At 43.8% G+C, this 25,817-nt stretch overlaps 1 protein-coding gene across 1 annotated transcript in view; it reads left to right on the forward strand.

The window, feature by feature from the left end:
* Positions 1-25,817, forward strand: part of LOC141729645 (C-type lectin domain family 2 member B-like) — a 100,870-nt gene that overhangs the window by 14,485 nt on the left and 60,568 nt on the right. The window lies entirely within an intron of this gene.

A 25,817-nucleotide genomic window follows, 5' to 3' on the forward strand; every position in this document is an offset into this window, starting at 1 on the left:
TGCGGGCGGTGCGGGCTGGCTGAGGGCAGCCTGGGGGCGCTCCTGGGCCGGGCTCGGTGCTCGCAGGGCCGGGGCTGCAGCCCTGGGCCGGGGCCTTGCAGGGAAGGAGCCCCGGCGTGCGGGGGCAGCCCCGGGCCCGTGTCCCCCCGAGGGGCCGGGGCAGCTCCCACTCCTCTCTCCTGGGCAGGATTTGCTCCTCCGCCTCCACGGGAACGGCGATTTCTGGCTCGGGCTGCGCAGACGGGGCGAGCACCTGCACTGGGGGGACGGCAGCAGCTACAGCTCCCGGTGAGTGCCGGGGAGCCGGGCAGGGCCTGGGGGCACAGGGGCACAAGGGCTTCCCCTGGCAGCCAGCGCTGCCTCTGCTCCTCCCTGCAGGGTTCCTGTCTTTGGCAATTCCGAGTGTGTGTACCTGGCTGATGAGAGATTCAGGAGTGACAACTGCTCACATCCGCGGCCGTATCTCTGCAGCAAGGCCCAAGCTCCTCTGTAACAGGGGCTGCACAAAGGACCTTCTCCACGCTGGGCAGCGCCAGCTTCACCTCTGAGCCCAACACAGCGCTGTCCTTCCTCAGCTGCGCCCTGTGCCTTGCACTTCCTCTCAGGGCCACCTCAGTGCCTCTCCATCCCCAGTGCCAGCGCTGGCCTGGGGCTGCAAAGGAAAAGTCTCTGCAATCCATCCTGCCACCAATGCTGCCCGGAGTGAGTGCATTGCCCTCATTATATGTGAGAAACATGCCTCAGTATTTACACTTTTTATAAAAGTTCATTGCAGGTTAAAATCCCACCCTGGGATGCTTGGTTATTTGAATACAGGTAATTTAAACTATGTTTTCCATATTTTCGAGCTACATGCATATTTTTACGAGTTTTTCAGAATTGAAAAATAACTTTGAATTTACATGTTGTTTTGTTGCTTTTTAACTTTTGACTTGTGTTGCAGTGTGTTGCAATTTCCAGTTTCAGCCATCCCAGTCCTTTCCCAGGTGTGGCAATGTCTTCTCCCTTCCCCTCCCCTTGTCTCCTGGTAAGTGCTCTATGTCAAGCTTAACCTTCCAGCAAGGGCGTTGTGTGATTGGCAGAAGTTCAAAAGATGCTTCTCAGCCCTGGGGTCATTGGCCTGTCTAAGTGTCATTGTCCCCTGTGACTCCCCCTTCCCACCTGGTTGGTGGCACACCTATCCCTTCCCTCCCCCTTCTCCCCGAGCTTAAAAGGACACTGAGACCATGCGGATGGCATTCTGTTGTAGCTGTTACAAGATTCAGAGATCTGTGACAATGGACTAAAACTCTGGATTAAACCCTCTGGGAGAATCCATCTCCTTTTCCTCTACACATCGCACCAGAGGTAATACTGAGTTCCTGCTTGCCTGGACTCGTCCCAAGTGTCTATCTGCAACATCCAGCCAGCCAAAGGTGTCTCTGAGGTGAAACACCACAGCTGCCGCCTTTGGTCCAGCAGCAGGGGCCACACGAGCCCAGGCACGTTCCACCTGGTAATATTGGGATCATATTCCAATGTTTTGGCACCCAACGTGTGGCTGATCGACTCTGCAGCCCCAAGAAGCTTCTTGGAATCTCAGAACTTGGGAAGACTTTAAGGCATCCACTGAGCATCCACTGCAAGGGCTTTGGCTGCATCGCTCTCCAGAGAGACTTTGGGACTGACCCCACAAGAAGTCTCGCAGAATGCTCTGCGCCTGTGCAAAATGCTGCTCCTTTCTGGTGAGTGATTTTTTGGAGGAGAATAGGGGAGCCCCTCCTGCCCATGGGGTCCTATTCCGGTGAGGAGAACAGCCTGCCTGACCTTGCTACCATATTCTAATAGACTTGTCTTCAGGCCATCTTGTACTTTAAAATAATATATTTAATTTTTTTTGTGGTTCTATCTTATTGTATTTTCATTCCCTGATAACGAGGGTCCGTAAAGTCTTTTTTTTCCATGTTCTGGTTTTTATTTCTGTTGAACTTGTCTTTCTGATAAGAAAGTCCCTGAATGTGGCAAATCAATTTTACACCATTTTCTGAGTTACTTACATTGTTGTAGTGTGTTTTTTACTTTGTAATACTTTGAAGTAGTTTTGTTTTGTGTCCCCGTATTTTTCCCAAATGGTTTTGAGACAGAGTAGGGATCCATCCTGAATTAGGTGAAGTGTCTAACAATCGTGAAAAGTCAAACTGGCCAAAGCTGAAGGAAAAACTCGCATGCCGAGACAGCAAGGAGACGGAGAAAGAAAAACAGAAAAGACCGCGAGGTCAATTTGCCCCGACCTAGAAATTCTTTTGATAAAGAAGAACTGGTGCTAAGTGTCATGCAGGATGAATATGTATGAACTTATTGTGAAACTGTATGCATATGCATTTGGAAGGGGGATAAAAGGAGGTTTGAAATCTTCAGGGGTACGCATGCCTTTTGAGGAGAATTTTTCTCCGCGTGCGTCCAGTGCCGTAAATAAACATACTGAGATTTACAACTTTTATAAAGTTGTGAGGTTTCTTCTTTTCTCCGCAAAACATTTTGGCGAGCCAAGCCAGGAGTTCTCTGTCCCCGCGGGGGGCAGGGGGGATAGACGGACCTCCAAGGCGTGCCCCAGGATTTTTTTTCCTGGTGGGGCTCCGCTTGTCTCAACTTGCCACCTGCGAGGACAGACAACGACCCGCTGGCCTGCGGAGGAGAATACGGTATGTACTGAGGGGCCCCAGGGGGGAGGAAGGAGAGAAAGGGAGTAAACCACCCAGAGACATCTGGGTTCATGGGTTCAGCTGATAGAGTAGTTGTATTAGAGACAGGGTTCATCGTTCTGATAGAGCAGACCGCTAGCGGCTTTGGGGGTGAGCCGGGTGAACCCGTGTATGTGTGTATTGGGGATTCGTAGTTCTGATAGAGCAGAACTGGTGAGCCCGTGTGTTTTGTTTGTGTATGTGTGTGATGTCCAGACACTGTGTTGCTGTATGGTTAATGTGTGTGGTCAGTGCACTGTGTTTGTGATCGTGCAGGTGATAAGTGTATGGTGTATAAAAGAGAGTAAATCTTCAGTGCCCTACAGTGCGGGGATGGGTCAGTACTCCCCGTGTTTGAAGCAGCCGAGTGAGGCCAGAGGCGCCGGCTGCAGCAGGCTGCGGGGGCAGGGAGAGAAGTGCCCCGCGGAGAAGCGAGTGGAGGAATGTCAGTGATGGTATTTATCGTGTTTAAATGTAGTGATTTGTGTAGATTTGGTACATTTTAACCGTGAGTATGAGCTCAGAGAGTTCCTTTGCCTTGGATGCTTGGACTTGATCTCTAGACTGTGTGCTGTTATTTTGATTGTGTCCAGGAAAATTGATATGAGTAAATGCTGAATTATGGTATGCTGTGTTGTGTTGAGAAAGTGAGCACTTTGAGAAATATGCCCTTTCCCAGTGATTTTGTGTGGTGATTTTCTTCCGCTGTATTGTGGTAATTTGATTCCCAGATTGTATAGTGCTGTTTGTGGAGATTTTAAGATTTTGTTGCAACAAGAGTAGCATTTTACATAGGAGAACTATAGTACGGTGATTTATGTTTAACTCCGATAAAGTGAGTTAAAGGAATTCCAAGAATTCTCCCCCTCATAGTAATTCAAGCCTTGGCTCTAGTGAATTTGAGATAAGGGGGGGGGGGGGAGAGTGCGTGTGTCTGTGTCTGTGGGCATATCAGAGTTTCGACTGTGACTAGCACAGCCTTTTTGCAAAGCAGCAAAACAAGTGTAAGTAGACACGGTGCTTAATTAGATTGTGCAAGAAGAGAACTAGAAAAGACTGCTATTTTGTAAAACAGAGTTTATATAGAAGGGATGAATGAGATGAATTAGTTAATGAGACTTATGAGATTTATGAGACTTCGGTTGGTACTGCAGTAAGTCTTTACTGGAAACAATCTGCTGTAAGGATTTAAAGTTCTCTGTAACAAACAGAATAGCCTGCCTTTGTGGGCAATTTCGGGGAGCCTCTGGTACATCAAGAGGCCAGCAGGCTGTGTGAGGTGACAGTGGCTGTGCCCTGGGCACAGGGACAGCTCTGGCTGCCCCGTCTCCCCAGGGAACACGGGAATGGCCTGTGGGCAAAAGCTGGATGTGCAGGTGTGGATTATTGCAGTGCGGTGTTTATGAGAAACACTGGTATTGCTGTTTTGCTGTTCCAATAAGTGTCAGGGTACACGCCCCGAGTGTAAATTAGAGGTTTCTGGTCAAGCGGATTCAGAACCTAAGGTCTTAGAGCTTGTGTGTGGGAATCACATCTGATACCTGCCACCTGGAGCTGTGTGTATAGGAGGAAAACTGAGAAACTACTGTGAAGGTCTGTAAAAAAGGTTTGAATGGAAGCGAGATAGGGCAAGGAGAAATAAATAATGAGAACTGACAGAGCAAACAGGTTCCTAAATTAGCCCCTTTTGGGAGGGGCTCACTGGGAGAAGGTTGCCAGTAAGAACAGCTCAGAAAATAAAAAGATTTATAGTGCTTCATTGCTGTTAGTACTGTTTTATAATAGGAAGATAAATGGGATAGTTTTTGTATGCTGAAATGTCTTTTGTTTTAAGAAATCACCCAGAATGACAGAGAGACTGTGAGATCAGACCGCTCTCTGGTCTTGGCCCTTGAAAAGGAAAACAAGGCAAAGAGAAAGCAAATCAAACATGTTGTTCAGCATGCAGCATAAGATAGCAATGTATGAAATCAGGCAAGGATTATCATGCTGAAATGCGAAGCAATCACAGTTCGCAAAATGAGTACATATGATTTGTTAAAGGCTTCCTCCCAAGGTAAGGGAGGAGGGGTAAAGGTGACCTCCCCAAAAGGGAAGAATTTTTGTCAGCACAAGGGTCATATATTCAGTTTTAAATAAAGCTTTAGTACCTGTGGAGAATGTTTATGTTGTAGTGTGGGGAATGAACAACTGGCCAGTCTGAGAAGGCATACTTTTGCAAACCTTTAAAGTAACATGTGTACTATGTGTACCTAAAAGCTTTTGTACAATTCGCTCAATTTGCTAAACATTCTCAAATGAGAAAGGTTACTCTGGAGGCAAATAATATAAAGATGTTAGGCTTAATATTAACAGACACTGAAATTAAGAAAGACATTAGTAAGAAGATATTGGAATAAGTAAATAAGTGTTTTCAAGGGTATGGGCCTCTGCTGTACCAGGGAGAGTGAAAGATGCTCCCCCATGGGATGCTCCCCCATCAAGCTTAACGAAAGAGCACAACCAGTGAGAACTGAGTAGTACCCTCAAAGGGAAGGTAAGGAAGGAATCAGTCCAATAACTGATAGTACTGGATTAAGGGCTGTCAATAAGATAACACAGAATTTGTACCCTGTGGTAGCAAATCCATAGACCTTACTAACCTTGTTTAACACCTGAGCTAACCTGGTTCACTGTTTTAGGCCTAAGAGATGCCTTCTTTTGCCTCCCTATCCACGAAGCCAGCCAGAAAATTTTTGCATTCAAACACAAGCTCACATAGTCCATGTGCCTGAAGGCTTCAAAATTCTCCACTCCGATTGGAGAACAGCTTGCAAAGACCCAGAGTCCCGGGAAGCTCCACAAGAGGAAAGGAGGCTGTTGCAGTACATAGATGATCTTCTAGTAGCCACTCGGATGAGGGAAGCGAGAGAAGCCTGGACGGTAAGCCTTTTGAATTTCCTAGGACTCCAAGGATGCAGAGTCTCAAAGAAAAAGGCACAGGTAGTGAAACAGAAGGTAATCTACCTGCGGTAAGAAGTGAGTGCTGAGCAGCAGACTTTAAGGCAGGGAAGCCCTATGCCAAACCCTGAACCCCAGACAACGAAAGAACTCCAAACCTTCTTAGGCATGGCAGAGTAGTGCCAGCTGTGGGTTTATAATTATGGACTGTTCGCCAGACCCCTCTAAGCTCTTATTGCCAATGGGAACTGAGATCTCCAGTGGACAAGAGACGCCACACGGGCCTTTCACCAGCTAGAGAGTCCCCTCATGTTGGCTCCGGCTTTGAAACTTCCAGATGTAAGTAAACCATTCTTTCTATTTTTCCACACAAGGAATTGCCCAGGGAATATCGGCTCAAGACTTGGATCCATACCAGAGGGCAGTTGCTTACTTCTCTAAGCGACTAGATGCAACAGCCGAAGGATGGCCAGGTTGCCTCAGAGCTGTAGCAGCAGTTGTGCTGAACATTCAAGAGGCACACAAGTTTACCCTGGGACAAAAATGACTGTGCTAGTGTCCCACACAGTGTCCACAGCACTGGAAGTAAAGGGTGGCCACTGGCTTCTCACCAGAGAGGTTTCTGAAATACCAGGCCATCATGGTAGAGCAAGATGATGTAGAGATAGTGGTGACTAATATTGTCAACCCAGCTTCTTTTCTCAGTGGAATCAAGGAGAAGCAGTACACCATGATTGCCTAGAGACCATTGAAGCTACGTACTCCAGCCGCCCAGACTTAAAGGACACTCCTCCGGACGATGCAGAGACCTGGTTCACTGACAAGAAAGCGACATTGCAAAGTTCACAGTGACTACCTGCAGAGAGGTAATAGAGTGTGGACCCTTACCAACAGGTACCTGTGCACAGGATGCTGAGATAAATGCATGGACCCATGCCTTAGAAACAGCAAAAGGCATTCAGAGTTGTGCATGCACATGGAGCCATCTGGAAGGAGAGGGGATTGCTGACCTCACAGGGAAAGAAGAGACAATCCAGCTGCTGGAAGCAGTTCAGCTACCTGAAAAGGCATATTAAGGCACACCAGAGAGTGAGCTTAAAATTGGAGGAAAGAAATGAGCTGGCGGATGGAGAGGCAAAGAAAGCAGCAAAGGGTGAGGTACAGATTTTCCTCGAAGGTAAGCCATAATACAATAATACTAATCAAAAGAGACGTACAACTGCAAGGGGTGGGCTACCATTGAAAGAGAGCTAGTAATCCCTTCCCATTTTCGTGGTTACTAGTGAAGGAAGGGCACTAGAAAACACACTAGGGCCTAACTACTTAAAGCCTTTTATAGAGTGTGTCTCCTTTCTCGAAATGACCAAGGCTGCGAGTGATACAGAGTGCATTGGAATGAAGTGTTGACTTTGAAGTAGTAATTCCCACAGGCTTTCTAGAACACACATCTGATTGAAAGGATTGTTGTATCGTTGTCAGGAATTTATATGCCACTATCACTCAGGTGAGCTGATAATGTGATCCTTGCCTCCAGACTAACCTCAAAATACCCCCCCCCGGGCCAAAGCTCGATCAGACTGGGAGAGGCCATGGGCCTGTACAGCAGTGGCAAATCAACTTTTCAGAACTCCCAAGGAAAGGGGGGTATCAGTATTTACTGGTATTAATAGATACATTTTCAGGGTGGCCAGAAACATTCCCCACCAGGACTGTCAAAGCTCAAGAGGTGACCAGATCATTTTTACAAGAGATAATACCACGCTTCAGAGTTCCAGCCACAATATCCTCAGATAAAGAATCACCTTTCATTTCCAAAATAGTGCAACAGATTAGTAGCCATCTGGGCATAGATTAGGAACTTCACACCCCATACCGCCCCCAATCAAGCGGCCAGGGGGAGAGAATGAATCATTTGATTAAGCAGCAAATCATAAGACTGGGGCAAGAAGTTAATCTCCCTTGCCCAAGCTCTTCCACTAGCACTATTGCAAATTGAAACTAAACCTTTTGAGCTAAAGGAATGCTGAATCCTTTTGGAATGCCTTATAGAAGACCATATAGAACACAAGGGGAATGTCCAGAATGTCCACTTACATGGTGGCATTAAGCAAACAGCTCAGAGTAATTGAGAAACATGTGTCTGGAACTCGGAGCAGGGAGTTAGATAGCCTGGGGATGATGTAGGATGATGTATATGTTAAGTCTCTTACAGAGAAGACTTTAGAACCATAGTGAGAGAGACCACTGCAAGTACCTCTCACCACCTTCACTGCAATCAAAATCAAGGAGCAGAATGCCTGGATCCATCACTCTTGGGTGAAGAAGGCCCAGAAGCCCCTTCAGGAGTGACACAGGAGACAATGAACAGAGACTAAAACTTATTTGGGCAAAATGAGTATATTGCGGTCGGGAGTAGCTCATACTTTAGTGTACAGAATTGTTTTGTATGGAATTATAACTGAAGTTTTAGAACTAGAGAGTACCTCTACCCAAAGCAATGCTGAATGGCCTTGGTCCCTGGCATTTAATCAGTATACTGGATCCATGGGAAAACCTTCTGAGATAAAAGATTTAAACATATCTACTGTAGTAATCCACGAGAATCAGGTATGTGAGGAGTAAGAATAGCAAGAACAGGAACTGTGAACACTTCAAGGAATCTGAGGAGAAGAAATCAAAGTGCTTAGTCATCAATAGGATGGCTTATGAGAGACCAGATGTAATTAGTGTCTGAACCTCCCCTGGTGTATATGAACACCAGGAAGTCTGTGATAACCTAAGTGAATCAGACTGTTGGTGTAATTTCACCCTGATACAGCCTGTAGAAGTGACCTGCCTTTGAGCTCGAGTTACTGTCAGACTTTCATTTGAATTCAAAGTGGACACTGCACTTTTTACCACAGCGGGGCCTTATACACCCCATACTAGTTCAGACTCTACCCAAACTCCAAACTTGAACCTAACGTATTAAGAATGTGACTGAACAACAGCTATTATTCAATCCAGAATGGTCTCTCAAACGTGTGGAGTTGATAATGCAAATTAGCATCTCAAAAATCCAACCAGCCTGCTCCTCCTTCCTAAAAACTTCCTTTGAGGGCTGGACAACATAGTCACAAAAACAGGCATATCTCAGGAGCAGAACAAGAAAGGAAGGAGCCAGCTCTCCTGGTGCCTAAAACCAGGAACACCAAGAAATCAGTTTCCTTAGGTCATTTTCCAAACTGGTTGGCTGAACCCCCAGGCAATGGCTGGTAAAGGGTGCTGAACTGCCGGTGATAAGTTAACCCAAGCAAGGAAGGTGATTTTCCTTATTTATAGCTATCCCATTTCCTACTGAGATTTGGATCAGTGATTGTCCCAGTCTGAGGCAGTTGGATTCTGCTTAAAAGAGGTAGAGAGAGAGACCCCCTCAGAGCTCAGCAGCAGGCTGTAGGATTTTGAGCATCACTTTTGTGCTGAGTGTTTCAAGTAGCAGAAACCTGGTCCCAGTTTCTTCTGAGGCACTGCAATGAATTTAGGCTCTTCTCTCAAGATTTCCCCTCCATTATCTTCTGCCCTGAACACAGTCCACAGCTTGATCTTAGCTAGGGGCAAGGTGGGTGAGGTTTTGTAGACCAGGAGAGACATTCCTGCTTGCCACACATCTGAGAAATCAGGTGCTTTGGAGGGAGAGGGAGAGGTTAGATTCCCTGAGGTCTCTACATTTCAGAACAAACATCTGCCTCAAGTATGACCTAAACCTCTGTCAGATACACTTGTGAAGTGTGTCTGAATTTGCAGTATGAGCCCAGCACATCCCTCTGGCAGGGAGGGATGATCATGGACAGAAAGCAGTTCCTGTTCCCCATAACAAACATCTAACTGGCATATTAGGGACAAGATTAGGAGTTTTAAATGGAATTGATTCAGAAATACTGATGAATAAACTGGCTGCTGCAGCAGGTAGCCTAACAAAATTGAAGCAGCCTTTATAGTAATCTCTATTGGCATTAGGAACTAGCCAGTGACAGATTTCAAAAGTACTGCCAAAGTAAAGAAGTATGAAGAGGCCGGGGACCAAGACCACAAATTGATAGTAGAAGCACTTAGTACAGTTCAAGATAATGTGTCATTAGCTTTCAGTTGTATACAAGCACAGTTATGAATACAAGCAACAGCAGCTCTGATCATATAGGAAAGGGGTGAAGGTAATTTTCCAGCTGAAATTCAGAAAAATTGAGTGGGATAATGCAACTGATTTTGAAAGGAAGTTTCAATCCTGGTGGACTATGGTGAATTTCACCTATGATCCTATTTCTAATGTAGCCACTGCCTTTGTGCTTACCATACGTAATGCCACTGTTTATGTTATCCATCCCATCATTGCCCTAAGATTAAACCATGAAGAAACAATACTCTATCCTTCAGAACATAGAGTGTGGGCATGAAAAGATGAATGAAAAGTGGCAGACAGTAAACTTAGAATCCTGCATTACTAGAGAACAAATGAGATTCATTTGTGAAAGCAATACTGCTAATGCCCAGGATGTGTTTGGACACTGAACAGGGTATTTGCCACTTTGAAATTCATCCAGTCACTGACCAGAAAACTGTGCTCGTATATACTGGAAAAGGGCGTATGTTTGAGAACTGCTTGTGCTGCTGTACAAATTGATAGCAATGATGTTATTCTGTTTAGTAGAAACCATTCTAATCTCTGTATTTGTATTTGTAATTTTGTTAAGATTATTGGGTGTGATTTTTTGTATTTGGTACCAGTAACATCCCATCAGCTGATTACAGCCAATTACACAGTGTATCACAGACTACCACCTACCCCTATTGGGGCGAACGTTACATTGGTAAAACAATTAATTAAGCACCAAGACCTATTAGAAGTCTTGAAAGAAATCCAAGAAAGTGGAAAGAAAACCTTAATTACTCTCCTTTAATCTCCTTTGTATCATGTCCAACATGATACAAAGGAGATAATCAGAGTTCTACAAAGAATAAAATAAAATATAGATCATCACTGGTGAGATATGATCATTGGGTGGTCAACAACTGCAAATGGAATTTTTAATAAGTTGTGCCACCCTATTGTAGTTTTACTAATATTAGTTGGGATAAGCTTAAGATTATCTATTACATTGTTAATTTGGAACTGGAGAATACTGCAACGAATGGCTGTACTAACCTCTTTATCAAACGTACATAGTGAAGCATTAAAAGACACTTATTGTCATGAAAGTTTTCATTAAGTAAAAGAATTTACTTATTTCCTAGGAAAGGGGGGAATGAGACAGAGTAGGGATCCACCCTGAATTAGGTGAAATGTCTAACAACCGTGAAAAGTCAAACGGCCAAAGCTGAAGGAAAAACTCGCATGCCGAGACAGCAAGGAGACGAGAAAGAAAAACAGAAAAGACCATGAGGTCAATTTGCCCCGACCTAGAAATTCCTTTGATAAAGAAGAACTGGTGCTAAATGTCATGCGGGATGAATATGTATGAACTTACTGTGAAACTGTATGCATATGCATTTGGAAGGGGGATAAAAGGAGGTCTGAAATCTTCAGGGGTACGCATGCCTTTTGAGGAGAATTTTTCTCCGCGTGCATCCAGCGCCGTAAATAAACATACCGAGCTTTACAACTTTTATAAAGTTGTAAGGTTTCTTCTTTTCTCCGCAAAACAGCTTATCCCAGATGGTTCCCACCTCCCTTTACCTGTGTAATCCCTCTCCCTGGCTGAGATCATCCCCAAATCACCACCCTGGCTCTCTTCAATCACTCAGCATCCCACACCCTCCATCTAGAAGCTTCGGTCCAGGTCGTTGAGTGATCAGCCAGAGGCCAGGGGTCAGCCCCCCAAGCCTTGCCCCATACGCTGTCCTAAATGTCCATGCCCCAGTGCCCATCCCTTAGGGTCACTCATTGGTCAGTAAAATGTTATCTACTTTCGGTTTCCACCTCCCTTTAAATGTAACCTTGGCACCTCTCCCAGGGCTCTCACCAGGAGCCCCCTGAGGTGCAGGAGCTCCCCAGAGCCCCTGAATAAAACCTTGGATTAACCCCTGCTAAGAGTCGGCCCTTTATCTTCTCCCGATGTCTCTGGTGTCTCCTCTGCTGCAAAGGTGACCAGCCCAGCTGCCCTCAGTACCCTGGGGTGTCTCCCCGCTGTCAGCCAGGTCGGGGCTGCCCCCCCGGTGTCTGGGACTGGGGACTGGCCGAGGGTTCCTGAGAGGCTCCCAGAGGGACAGAGACATCACATGAAACAAGAATTTCAACATTTCAGTCTCTATTATGCTGTGGTCTAAGATAGTATCTATTACACCACTATTTATAAAAGCTATAGGGTGCATACATAAACTGACAGGCTATACTGTATCAAAAGCAGTAATTACATGTTGTACTATATCAGGATTTTTGTGATCCATAATAACTTGCATAACAAATGTTAATACATAAATGCAGAAGCCAATGCCTATATTTGTTATAAATAACATTATACAACAAGCTCAAGTAGGAAATCCAAATTACCCTGGGCTCCTGGAAATCATCACAAACCGGCCTGAAGTTGAGAATTTTGGATTGTCCTTGGAAGATGTGAGAAATGACCCTCACTTTTAAAATCTTAAAGGTTTTTTTAACCTTAAAAAAAATACAACAGACTGAATGAGGAAAAATTACAGCTCTGAGGGGTCTCTGTGACTGTCAGCCACATGCTCATTTACAAAATGGATGCTCTGCCTTTTATACCCTCAGCCCCTCCCAAAGTTTTGTCAGTCAGCTCCTCCTCTGCCCTCCACAGGAGGAGATCACTCCCTCACACCTTGATTGGAGCTCAGCTGTTGTCCTGTGGCCCCTCCTGGTAATGAGCCGCCCTCCCCAAATGCCCTGGGAACTGAGGGGGAGGGAAAGGGGAATAGGGGGAGACATATTACAGTGACAGTACTATTCGTCTACACAACCTCTCCTCACATACCTGTAATAGCTGCCTCTCAATTGTGAGAGCAAACAGCACAACATTCATCTATAAATAAAACCCCGCTTTTCTTTTCCTGTGCGTCATTTGTCTCAAACAATTAGCTCTAATTTTTATTCTGATAATCTGCTCTTACTTCTAAAAAAAAACATTAATGAATCATGCTAGCATCTGCTGATGTGGGTGAGGACAGTGGGAACAGAAGGAAAAAAAATCTCACTTTTTTTTCAGCCACACCTATTTGGCATGGACAAAATGGGATCACTGAGCTTTCTTACACCCATCTACCATGTCCATGGGGTTGCTACTCACAGCAGGTGTATCTTAGTGATGAGTACAGAGCCCAACTCAGTCTTGCCTTCTAGTTCCTGTTGTATTAAAAGACAGCTGAGCAATAACATAGGATTGGGGTGCCTTTCTTGCCCCCACCTTGTCATGCCTATGGGTTTGCTGCCAAAAGCAGGGCAATGGAATATTCTCAGTGGTGAACACAGGGGCCAACTTGGTCTTGCCCTCAATTTCTTGTTTCACTCTACTTGTTGGCCCTTAAGGAAACTGCCCCAATACATCTGATGGTTCCCTGTGTACTTCCCCTCAACAGATACTTGTGATTCTCATCTATTAAAACAGAACAATTACATCAATAAAGTTCAAACTCCCTGCCCAAAGTGTTAGTTAAACAATCTTGAAGCTGGTGGAAGGTTGACTCCCCTTGTCAGATGTCTTCAATCTTCCTTGGTTCTCTCTCACCTGCTCTGCATGCTACAGTCTATTTTTTGTCTCATCTCACCAGCCTTTAATTCTGTTGCCCTGAGTCCCTCTCACTCTGTGGCTGGCACAGCCCATTCAGCTCTCAGGTAGAAGGATCCTTCCAAGCCAAAAGGATTTCTGAAGCAGTCCTAACCTGCAGCCCCTGGGTGCCTTCAGGCCATCCATCCAAAAGGAAAAGTGACTTCTGGACCCTGAGAGAGCCCAGTGATCTGTTGGCAGCAGAAATCAGGAATGGAGAAGGTGATTCCAGCTCTGCTGGGTGCTGTTCCTCCCCATTAGACAGGAGAGGATCAAGCACATTCCATCAGCCTTTGCTTCCTCAGGACATGAAATCCCTGAGGAGACAAGGCCACCTCAGGGCCATCAGATCCCACCTGAGAGAAAGAAATGCTAAAACCTCACCATGGTCTCAGCCACTAAAATGAGGAACTTTTCTTGTGGGTTCCCAATACCAATTCCAACAAAGCCCAGCTGGTGCTGAAAATTGCATTCACATTGAGGGGGCAAAAGCAATAAGGAATCACAGACATCTGAGGTAAAATGAGGGTCCCCTAAAAGTAAAATTTCACTTTGTTTTTAATAGAGAAAGATTCTCATCTTTTAAGCTCAAATCTTCTCTGACACACAAAGGGCCATAAAATACAGAAACACTTTAGGTCCAACTTGAAATATTTGTTTTATGGCAATTCTATTTGTACATGAAGTGTGGCTGGATGAACAGTAGTGAAACACACAAATACTAAGACTACTACTCCAAACTGCAGAAATTACTGAAAAGTCTCTTCTACTGGCAGCAAGAGTAAACATGTCTAAAGGTCTCCTTGTATGGAGAGTAGCTACAATGAATGATTCCAACACCAAAATCAACTGGAAAAAATTATTTCAGGTAAAGTGTTAAAGAAATGAACACCGTGTTATAGATATAAATTAGAGTACTGGATTTTTGCATATATTAAAATGGATTCTATAAGTGTGGTGTTAATGTGACTTTGCTAAAAGTATATAGTTTCTATTTCTGTTGCTAACTAAAATTTAGAAATAGCTGATCTAGACATGCTTGTGTTAAAATGCCTGCTTGGTTGAGATAATATCCAAGGAATATATGATGGCAACTATCAGCACTCATCTTCTGAAGGCAGTGTGGACCCCAGCTCAAGAATTGAAGGTGATGATAAAATGGACTAAAACCACAACCAAGAAATGTGCATGCTCTAAATGCACAGGACCCGAGGAAGAGCCATGCGAAACAGTTCTTGGGGCATGTAAACTAGTTTGGGAAAAAATTTACATATTCACCAGGCTGATGCAGTGGAAATGCCGTAGAAGTGTGTTTCCAAAGTCGCAGATGTTGGGGAAAAGTTTAAATATGCACCAGGCTGATGCAATAGAAATGCTATATAATTTGTGCTTCCAAACTAGCAGGTGTGCTCCATGCTGAGGGCCAAGACACACCTGGCTGTAACCTCTGCTTTGTTGTCTTTGTCTCCTATAAAGTCTTTTATTAAACTTTTATATTTTACTAGGAGAGGGAACAGTGTTTTTTCTCCATTGTATTTCAGGTATTTTCTCTGTTGCATTTTCAAGATGATTCACACAAACTAAATGAGGGCAAGAGAGCATTACAATAGGTCACATTTTGACATGGGAGGAATTTGGGGAAGTGATAAAAATGGTTTCTGTCTAACTAACAGTCTGTTGAACCACTAAAAACGGAACATGCCTCTGTGGAAGACACTGATGAGATCAAAGGAACCCGGGAATTTCCCCTTCCCCATCTGGCCGGCAGTGAGGTACCACAGCCGGGCGGGCGCTGCCACGGGGCCGGGCTGGGTCCCTTCCCCATCCCAGCCCCGCTGCCGAGCAGGGAGAGGGAGATGCTGCGGGCCGGATGGAGCCGGCCGTGCTCTCATCGCACTGCTTGTTACAGCCCCAACCCGGCCCAGCCGACCCCGGGAGCAGCCCCAGGCCAGCATCGGGATTTTACCGCAGAGAAGCGGCCGCAGCCATCGGGCAGGGCAAGGAGAAGCCGCCCCTGTCCCAGCCAGCCCAGCCCCGAGCGCTGCTGCTGCTGCTGCTGCTGAGCTCCGGCCGCGCTGATCAGATCGGAGCCGCTCCCCAGCCGCAGCTCCGGGTCTGGAACGGGGTCTGGGCAAACATCTGCAGGCTCCAAGCAGCACACAAACCCTTTCAGTGCTTCAGTCCTCCCTCGAGTGAGAGAAAAGAACAAGATACAAACGTGTAAAAGAACAACATGGAAACATCATGGTCAGTGAGGAGGAAGTTGAGTCCCAGATGGGAAGGACAAGGAGATGCCTTGATTTTAAAGCTGAAAAACTCTTGTAAGCTATGGAGAGAAGACACTTTTTCCCTATAACGCATAAAACTATGGGGAGATGAAGGGTTCAAATGCATATCCAACAAAGGCCTCCACACTAAAGTAAGCAGATGCTAAAGTATCGGTAATCCTCTGTCTGCCAACCCAGGAGGACACTTGTCCTGCGGACAAGCTGTGTTCCCACTAAAGGCCGAGAAGAAAAAGGCATTGAGCACCTCTGCCTTCTCCTCATCTGTGGTTACTAAGTTCCTTACTGCATCCAAAAGAGAACAAAAGCTGATCCTTCCCTTCCTTTTACTATTAATATATTTGTAAAAACAGTTTTTATTATCCTTTACAAAAGTTGCCAAATTAAGTTCAAACTGAGCTTTAACCTCCCCAATTTTTTTCCCTACATACCCTAGCAGGCCCCTTAAATACTTCCTGAGAAACCTGACCCTCCTACCAAAGATGATACATCCTCCTTTTCTTCCTAAGGTCTACTTCAAGCCCTCATTCCCCATCCAGACTGGATGTTTGCATCGTTGAGTTTGTTTTTTGGCAAACAGAGACAGTCTGCTCTTGTGATAATCAAGATTTCTGTTTTGAAGCATGCCCACATTTCCTGGATTCCTTTAAGGGCTGCTTCCCAAGGGACTTTCTGAGTAAGTATCCTAAATAAGTCAAAATCTGCCCTCAGGAAGTCTAACATAAAAACTTTATTTTGCTCAAACTTCAAAGAAAGAAGAGTAATCCCATACTGACAGGAGAAAATCTCTGTTCCCAGGGATGAAGATGATTTTAGAAATAAATAAGAAGAACTTCTGCCTTTAACCAGGTCATATTTAAAATGATACCACATAAATCAAGTTGACCCATGAACAAGCTGTAGGAAGGATGTAGAAAATGACAGAAGCTTAAATCTCCCCCAGGCAGCTGCTATTTGTGACCAAATTAGGAACCAGGAGAAAACTCTTTCCTCTTGTGGAGAAGTCTCCATTAACATTAACAAGAGGGACTTCGCTCCCTAAATAAACTGAAGAAAGATTTTAAGAGGTAGTAAACTACCTGGAAATGTTTGGTTTTGTTTCTTTACATTGCCCATGGAAAAGAAAAAGTTGTGGGAGGAGGAGAAGTGTTCTAAAGGGTTTGCTTTAGTTCTTGCTACTTTTTTCCGTTTTAGTTACTATTTATAAAATTTTCTTTATGCCCTTTTAAAGTTTTAAGCCTGCTTTAACTTTCTCCTAATCTTATCTCACAGCAGGAAATGAGTGCACTAGTGATTGATCAGCAGGAAATGAGTGCAGTAGTGATCGATCAGCACCAAAACCACTACACTGTGCACTTTAAGCCTTGGCTTTTTCAGGGAGAGGAGGGAGGAGCAGAATCTAACCAAAGCTTTGCCAACTTTGTGTCCTCTCACAGAGAATAAAACAAAAGTGACTACACTGTTATGAATGAGATCCCTGTATGTCTAATTTAATAAACCACAAAATTAGAATTTAGCACCAATTTTCATCGAGCAGCAATTTTATATAAAATTATACAATCAAATATAATCAAGCAGATATAAACTAATTTGGCAGCGGTTTGGATAAAGCATAAGCAAAACCGATCGATCGGGGTACGGGGAGGGCTTTTCTCACCCTGCCTCACATACAAAAGGCAAAAGGATCCAAACACAACATACATACTGTATGCTAACACATACTCATAAATAATTTCCTGTAAATCCCCTCCTGTTTTCGATTCCTGAAATCTGTGTCACTGCAATGCACAGCGCATGCTCCGCCTGTTGCTGAGGAGTCTTTTGGCCTTTCGGGGATTGTTTCTGATGAAGGCTTCTCATCTTCACTGTCCTTTGAACAACCCCACAGGTTGCACATGCACCCCAAGTCTTCTGTTATAGAAGCCACCATTATATTCCAAAAATGAGCCTTATTATGTCATAGATACTTGGAATCATCCCAATTTTGTCAATCCCAAGACCAATTTTGCTTTGGGAGTTGTCCCAGTTTTGTTCCTCACAAGGCCTATTCTGTTTTGGATATTGCTTATCTCAATACTCCATCCTCGAACCTATTTTTCCATGAACATCTGAGAACATCTGTTTCATGACACTAATTACATATCCTTTTCCTCTATTACTTTTTAACAAATATTTTCTAAAATATCAATACAGTTGCAATTATTAGCATGAATCATATTCATTTAGCACAATTTCTCCCACTGTCTCTTTTGATCATATTGATACATGCTTTTTTTAAAAAAGACTGAATCTTGGTATCTTCTACATCCCCAAAAATGCAGGTTTTCACATTCCCTCATTTCTCTTTTTGATCAAATTCAATACGTGGTATTTTCACTTACATAACATAGGAGATAAAAAATAGTCTAGGCAGCAATTCCAATAATGAGTCCAGCTAGTATAAACCACCAGATTTCCCCAAAGTGGTTGCAAGTTTTAACAGGTACAATTCGCTTCTTTTAATCAACACTTTTCCATTGTTATTTATTTTTAGACAACACTTTGATTTGTTATATTTTCACAAACTCCTTTTTCAGCCATTAGATAGTCCAAGGACAATCTGCTCTGGTAGACTGTTACTAGTAGGTGCATGCTTTGTTGGGTAGCTGTTTTGTTCAAACTGACCTCAATTACCTTTTGCAGTTGTAGCAACTGATTTAATGCATAGTTTGGAGTTCTATATTCCCCAGATCTGTTTTGAGCCCAAACAGCTGGATGGTAAAAGTTTATGATCCTTTCTGTGTGCCATTCATTTTTACTCCATTTATAGCTGCCCCTTATCAAAAGGTTTAGGTTTGCCTTGTTATTGCCCATGGCTTTATCAGGTGGGGCTTTCTCCAGTGGATTTCCCTTGGACCAGGGCAGGGTGCAGGAGGAGGGTTGGATAACTCCTAACCTACAGGTCCCTTTCCATCTCCGGGGTAACTGACTGTACATTTGCTGTCCACAAATCCAATATAGCCCATCAGGGGCCATCCATGTTCTACTTATATTGTCTGGTTGATTCCAATAGGGATCTGTATTTTCTATGGAATGGTAAGGGCCAGCTCCATAACTATTATACCAGCACATATTAATTTGACTGTCTCACTTGCAATCATTTCTCTTTGTTGCTCTCCAATACCCATTGGTTTTGTTTGGCCACCGGGTCATAGTTCAATTATCTGAATTTACAATTAAAATAGATTCACAGGGGGTATGTCCCAAACCTTTGGTATAGTTCTTTCCTTCTGAAGTTACACCAACTGCTCCAATTACCTGGTGACTTAAAGTCCACCCTTCAGGCCATTTTGTTGTCTCAGAAATTTGGGTGCATTTCACTTTTTAAAGGTGTTCTGGAGCTAGATCTTGGCCCCTCCATGGCCATCTTTCAGCCATTTGAATTCCTCCACAAATCCAAGATCTTGATAAATCCAAATTGGTTGTGATGTTTTGCATTAAGTCTACAAAAAAATTTCTACCTGAAGTTGGCAAATCCCAGTCACTGTCTTGCTGCCTTCATTGGTTATACAACACCCTTGGATTTTTCCCTTTATTCTTACCTTGCTAGTTTTGTTCTGCATTTCCCCACTCTTCTCTTTTTGGGAAACCAAGGAATTCTCCCTCTGTGGGGCAGTCTGGGCATGAAGGCGTCCATTGGCCCAATCCTAGATTAACTCCCCCCCAATAGGCTCAGCCATTCTGTGGCAAGTTTGTAAACTTGTCTGGTTGTAACATTCAGCATCAACAGAGTGATGTACTGCAAAAACAGTCATTGAATTGTGGCTGTCCCATATGAGTTGGTAGCATTTATTGCAGGGGTTGCAGATGCACAGGGTGTCAGGATACACGTCAGGAGCAGGTACCTCAGGAGTCTGGACTCTTCACCTCTCTCAAGGCCCCTTGGGCTACAGTCAAGGGCTCAGATTGTCTTCTCGGGAGCAGAATTTGTGTCCTGGAACCTCATTGCTGGTACCATTTTTGCTGAGCCAATCTCCACTCTTAGCCCTTGGATACAATGACTATAGCACAGGATACTATTGCTGTGTGCACCCCTCAGATACAGTGATTATAGCACAGGATAATATTTCTGTGTGCACACCTCAGATACAATGATTATAGCACAGGATAATATTTCTGTGTGTTCCCCTCAATACAAGGATTATAGCACAGGATACTATTTCTGTGTAGCCCACCTGGGTGCAAGGATGATGGCACAGGATCCTTACAGTCTGGAGGCACTGTCCTATCGCTTTCCCTGGGTTAATTGGCAGTTCTTTTTTTATTAAAAAAAAGGGGCTTCGGAGATGCGCCAACCACAAGAAATGTTTTAACACCCTTTTCTATAAAACAAATACTAAAACAATTTAATTAAGCAATAATAAAAAAAAATGTTACAAGATCTAACTTACTGGTTGCTGTTTACACTGACGTTGGGGATAATTACTTTGGGGAAATCGTCTTTGCCACCATTAATGCCACCTGCAATGCCCATCTGCCCTTAGCAGAAACAAATCTATGGTGTGACTCATAAATTTCCTCCCCCTCAACAGCTGTAGGTGATAAAACAATTACCTGTTACACAATGGCACACTTGCTCCCTTGCCCGTTCATAGGCTATTACAGCTAAAACTCGTTGGTCTCTGTCTTCTATTATTTGAACAGCTGCATTAAAGGTTCTATCTCTATTACTTAAAAGTGTTCCTATAAAATCACTGTAAGGGCATGCTATCGTAAGCTGGTCACGTAAGCGATTTAAGCAGGTTAAACAAAGCAGTTGATTTTCCCCTTCTTCTATTTTGGTTACCTTCCCCCACGAGTTAAACTGTACAGACAATACAAGTCCATGGGGGAGAGCCTAGGCCATGCCCAGCACACGTCCAGTGCTCTGTTTCTTTCTGGACTTCTGCTGCTGGCATGAGTCCGGATCCCAGTGTCTCAGGAGATGCTGATTTCGTTCTTTGTGACGTTGTTCGGCGTCGAAACACAGTGGGGTTACTCCCCCCAATGATGCCAGTATTGACGGCAAGCTGGTGTTTGAGCAGAGGTTAAAATTTCATTTACAAATTTACTGGGCTTTTCATCTGTAGTCAAGCTGTTTGTATGTTCCGACTGAACTCACTACTGTATGTCTTACCAGTGTGTTTATGCTCCAGACACAACTCTTATGGTGGATAACTCTTGCCACAATGTTTATACAACCTCTCCTTACAATAGTTACATTCAAGTAACAAGTGTAAGCAAGTAGTTACAAGGTTACAATCAGTAGCTTGTATAAAGAAAAATTCTGGTTTACATAAACGATACTTTTTAGCCAGCCTTTGGTACACATTGCACATTTTCTCTTTGCTGTAACACAATTACTTTGACAAAAAAATCAAGTCACTCATATGAAACACTCACACACTTAGTTTGGCCAAACTAGATAAAACATACATTCAATACTGTAAAAACCTTTACCTCAAATTATTTGGTTTTATCATTTCAAATTCTAATCCAAATCTTGAAATAATAGGTTTCAACAAAATTTTGTCTACTGTTTGATCTGTAGCCTGAGCTGCAGGGACTGCCTCTACCCACTGAGTAAATGAATAGATATTTGCACCTTCCCACTCTGGGTAATTGGTAAAATCAATCTGGATCCTTCTTAGTGGCCTGTATACTATATAGCAGCCCCCAGAAGGATGAGTCCTCAACACTTTTTTGTTCACTTTTTAACATGTAAGATATCCCTGAGTAAATTGTTATCTGATTTCAAATATTCCTATATACCCATAAAATTTTAAAAAAATGATCACAAAGTGCTTGTCCTTGTGAGGACTAATTCTTCATTTTATCCAGGGCCCTTTTGGTGTTTCAGTCCTCATTAAACAGAGCCCCTGACACCCCTACTCCTCCTGAAACCTCTTTTTATCCTGCTACCTTTTCCTGCAAAATTTCCACACATGTCCCTTCTCATGGCAATAGAAAAAGGTGGGTCTTTGGTGATTAGGGGTAGAATTTAGATTACCCTGATGTCTCAATGCTTTTGTGAACCCTTCTACATTTTCCTCATTGTTTTAAACCTTCTCTCCCTCTACTCCTTTCCCTTCCGCTATGCTTGACCCTCATATGTTGAGAGTTTTTTGCAGATTGAGGACTTCTTGCTAGACAGTGGCCATATTCAGCCGATGCGCCATCCAGCCTGCTTGTACTAATGGACAATGGACACGTTCACAAACAATGAAAACTGGGCATATTCAGAAATGAGGTCAGTATATCCTTGAAAAAGATAAAAAAGAAGAGTCATCAGGACTCAGCAAGTTTGTGAGCAAGCTTGGGAAAGTAAGAAAAAAGTGAGTGATGGGTGGGCCAGATGACCACAGCAAAATATGTGAAAAATTAGGTGATCCAATCAGCATTCTAATTTAGGCACATGAACATCTAAGATTAACCAATCGTGTATTATCTAGAGACACATGGACAGTAGAGATTTATTATAAATAGAGTCTTTTTAGGGATAATGAATTTGGCTTCACTGGATCATATTGGTTATGGTGTGATGTCCCTGAACCTATGCACCCTGCATTTCTGGTGGAGAACGTGGGCAGGCCCAATGCTGTAGCACTAAAGGGACTCAAGGTCGGCAGTTTGGCTGCTGTGCAGGATGAGAGCCAACCCTCCAGGAGCTGAGAAGCCGTCGAAAGTATCCTCACTGCCCCGGGGAGAGGAAAAGGTTACTGGAGCGCCAGTTGTAGATGACTTGAATCTCACCCTGATCAAGGTGAGCAGCTGGGGAGGAGTTGGGGTCTGGACATGAAAGGGAAGGTGTTCAGAAACTCCTCCATCATATCCTCTCAAAGAGAGAACTAAAGTATGATGCTTCCAGTTTGAAGGGACTATTGCACTGGGCTTGGGAACATAATCTCATAGCAGGAGCACAGATTGCTTTTGAGATTTCGACATGGGAAGCTGTGGGGTGGATGTTGTGGGACTGCATTGCATCTGACGGGAATGAGGCAAAACAGGCCTCTAAATATGCTACTGTGTGGGAAATTATCACTGAGGTGTTACAAGCCTTAAAGGCAGAGAGGAAAGCTGCTGCTGCAGCTTGTGCGGCCCTTGCCTCTGAGTCAGAATAGCCTCAAGCATTTCCAGTAACTTCAGTTCAGCAACTGTTTTCTACCACCTTAGATATTCCCTCATGCAGCACACAACCTCTCAGCTCAGAATCGAGCATTACACAGACTTCTCCTCCAGCTCAAATGAGAATGAGGAAGCTGCTGCCTCCTTGTGGGGGTTAGCCTGCAGACCAAAGGACAGTCATAATCGGAGTGAAAAAACTTCTTCGGGAGGGATTAGTCTGCAGAACAAAGGACAGTTGTACTCAGAGTGAAGAAACTGTTGATAACAGTAACTTAGAAACTAAACATGCTGTAAGTGAAAAGGATAAGGAAGGAGATGTTATTATGAATAATATTTCTATCAAAGAGGATTTAAAATCTTTAGTGGACAATTTGCAAAAATTGGTAATTCAACAATAAGATCCAGTTGTCCCCAAAAAGGACTATTCTTTTAAGAAAGCGGATTTGCCAATGAGAGTAGGTTCAGACAGACAACCAGAAAAGTGGTTACCATTCTCTCAGTTTGTCTCTGAGCCAGCATTTGAGCCAGTTAAACAAAATCCTCTCCCTCATGCTGCATAAAAAAGTGAAATTAGAGTTGGAATGTGACCCTGAAATAGAAGCAGCTCTGAAATGAAAGTGGAAGGGAGTTATTACAGAAGGTATTGTCGAAGGGACTTTTCTCTCAAATGATGTAGAAGCTTTTCCTGCAGTAACTAATGCTGCAGGTGGAGTTTGGGAGCCTTTCAACTGGAAGATTTTAGAAAGGTTAAGAGGTGCAATTTCACAATTTGATTTAAAATCCCAACTTGCACAGTCACTTCTGCAGTATATTTTTCCATTTAACACAGTAATTCCCACCGATCTGTATACACTAATACGACTTATAATGCCACCCCATCAGCAGGTGATGTTTCATAAAAGCTGAGATGTAAAGTGTGCTCAGGAAGCAGCAAGACCTAGACTGCAGAGTGATCCTCTGTATGGTTTAACAGCACAACTGTTACTTGGCCAAGGGCCCTGGGCTACTGCCACTGTCCAGGCTAGGAGCATTGATCAAGTCTTACAGATGAGCCAACAACTGGCATATAATGCTATCCTTGCACTTGCAGATGGGTTACATACTAAGTGTTTTACACAGATTTGCCAAGGAGTGAATGACGACTCTGATAAATTTGTAGACAGATTGCATGAAGCCATCTATGATCATCCTGATTTGGATTCAGACACAAAGGTACAACTGTTTAATATGCTTGTTTTTGACAATGCTAATGATAAGACTCGGCAGATTTTGGGAACATTAAAGAAGGGAGCTGATGTTTCAAAAATGCTGGAACTTATGGCTAGAACTACAGAGAGAGAAAAAGCAGCCTATGTAGCTGCTGCAGTCCAGGATGCAGTAAAACCATTGCTTTCTAAACTGCAAAAGAAAGCTGAAGGAAAGAACATTAAGTGCTTTGGATGTGGGAAAATCGGACATGTTAGGAGTCAGTGTCACTCTGCAACTATGAAATAAAAAAAATTGCTCTATCTGCAAGAAAATAACCACAATACTAAAGAATGTCGGTTCCAGGGAAATGGGTCTCGGAGCGCCTTCATTCCAGGTGTCACTAAACAAGTACAGAGAGCTGCCTGGAGAGCTCAGCCTCCCACAGAGGGGGAGATGGACTTTACTCACTCAGATCATCAACTTCTGGCAGCGCTGGAGTGGACGTGGAAACCGCAGTAGACGAGACCATCTCGGGCTCTGCTGTGCACCTGATAGATACCAATGTAAAAGGATCCTGGGGGGATGGGCTTAGTGCCTTTCTGTGAGGGAGATCATCTGCCAGTAAAAAGGGATTGGATGTAATTCCTGGGGTTATTGATGCAGACTATCAAGGGGTTGTTAAAATTATGGTTCAAACATTTTCCCCTCTTGTATCTATTCCCAAAGTTTCACGAATTGCTCAGCTTGTTCCTTTTAAGTCTTGTGTCCCCTGTACAGACTACAAGGAATGGGGAACAGGAAGCTTTGGTTCCACAGGTAGACTAGAAGTATATTGGGCCATGGACATCACAAGAGGCAAACCACACAAACAGGTAACCCTGACACATCCTAATGGTGATTCTATTAGAAAGAAACTCATAATTGACACTGGACCAGATGTAACCATCATTTCAAACACAATATGGCCAAAAAATTGGGCATTGGTTGGTCCTACTTTAGGCATTACAGGTATTGGAGGGACTCAGGCAACTCAGATGAGCAGGGAAGTAATTACTTTTACTTTCCTAGATGGAGTCAATGTATCTACAAGGCCTTATGTCATGCAAACGCCCGGTACTTTACTAGGTTTGCTTGGTAGGGATCTGTTAGGCTGGTTAAAAGCTACCATTGTCACACAGCCTTTTTAGGATCACATTGCCACAAAGGCTGCTACATGGCATGCACATAGTCTGATCAAGGATGTTCCAGTTCAATTGATGATCATCAATCAGAGCAAGGAGGGTGACAATTATGCCAAGCAGCCTTTTGCCTTGATTTGTCAATGGGTTAAAACTCGGGCTAATCCTTTAAATATTTTGGAATGGGTATTTTACCTGTAAAACAATCTAGAACTGTTATCCTTCCACTGGAACTTTTTGTTCAGTTGATTGTGAAGGGCAGAGGGAGAATATTGGAAATCTGGGGACATGAACCATATGCAATTGTAGTACCATTGGCTAACTGGTATTTTGAGTAGGGAATTAGGCATTCTATTCCTTTACAGACAGCTTTGGCTGGATGTGATGGTAAAGTTCACAATACTTATCCACGGCACCGGGTGTTATCTTTACTGGAGCATCAGCGTCCGGAGGACAGACCCTGGAGGTCTGACTGCCCATCTGGGCAGACAGTATTTACAGATGCAGGTAAAATGTCAAAAAAAGGCTGCCTGCACTTTAAAGCAAGACAAAGTGTGGAAAAAGCATGTCATTTTTGGAGAGGTAAAAGATACGTTGCAGACATTA

The sequence above is a fragment of the Zonotrichia albicollis genome, chromosome 7 (assembly GCF_047830755.1).
Source record: "Zonotrichia albicollis isolate bZonAlb1 chromosome 7, bZonAlb1.hap1, whole genome shotgun sequence".
NCBI classification, from domain to species: domain Eukaryota; kingdom Metazoa; phylum Chordata; class Aves; order Passeriformes; family Passerellidae; genus Zonotrichia; species Zonotrichia albicollis.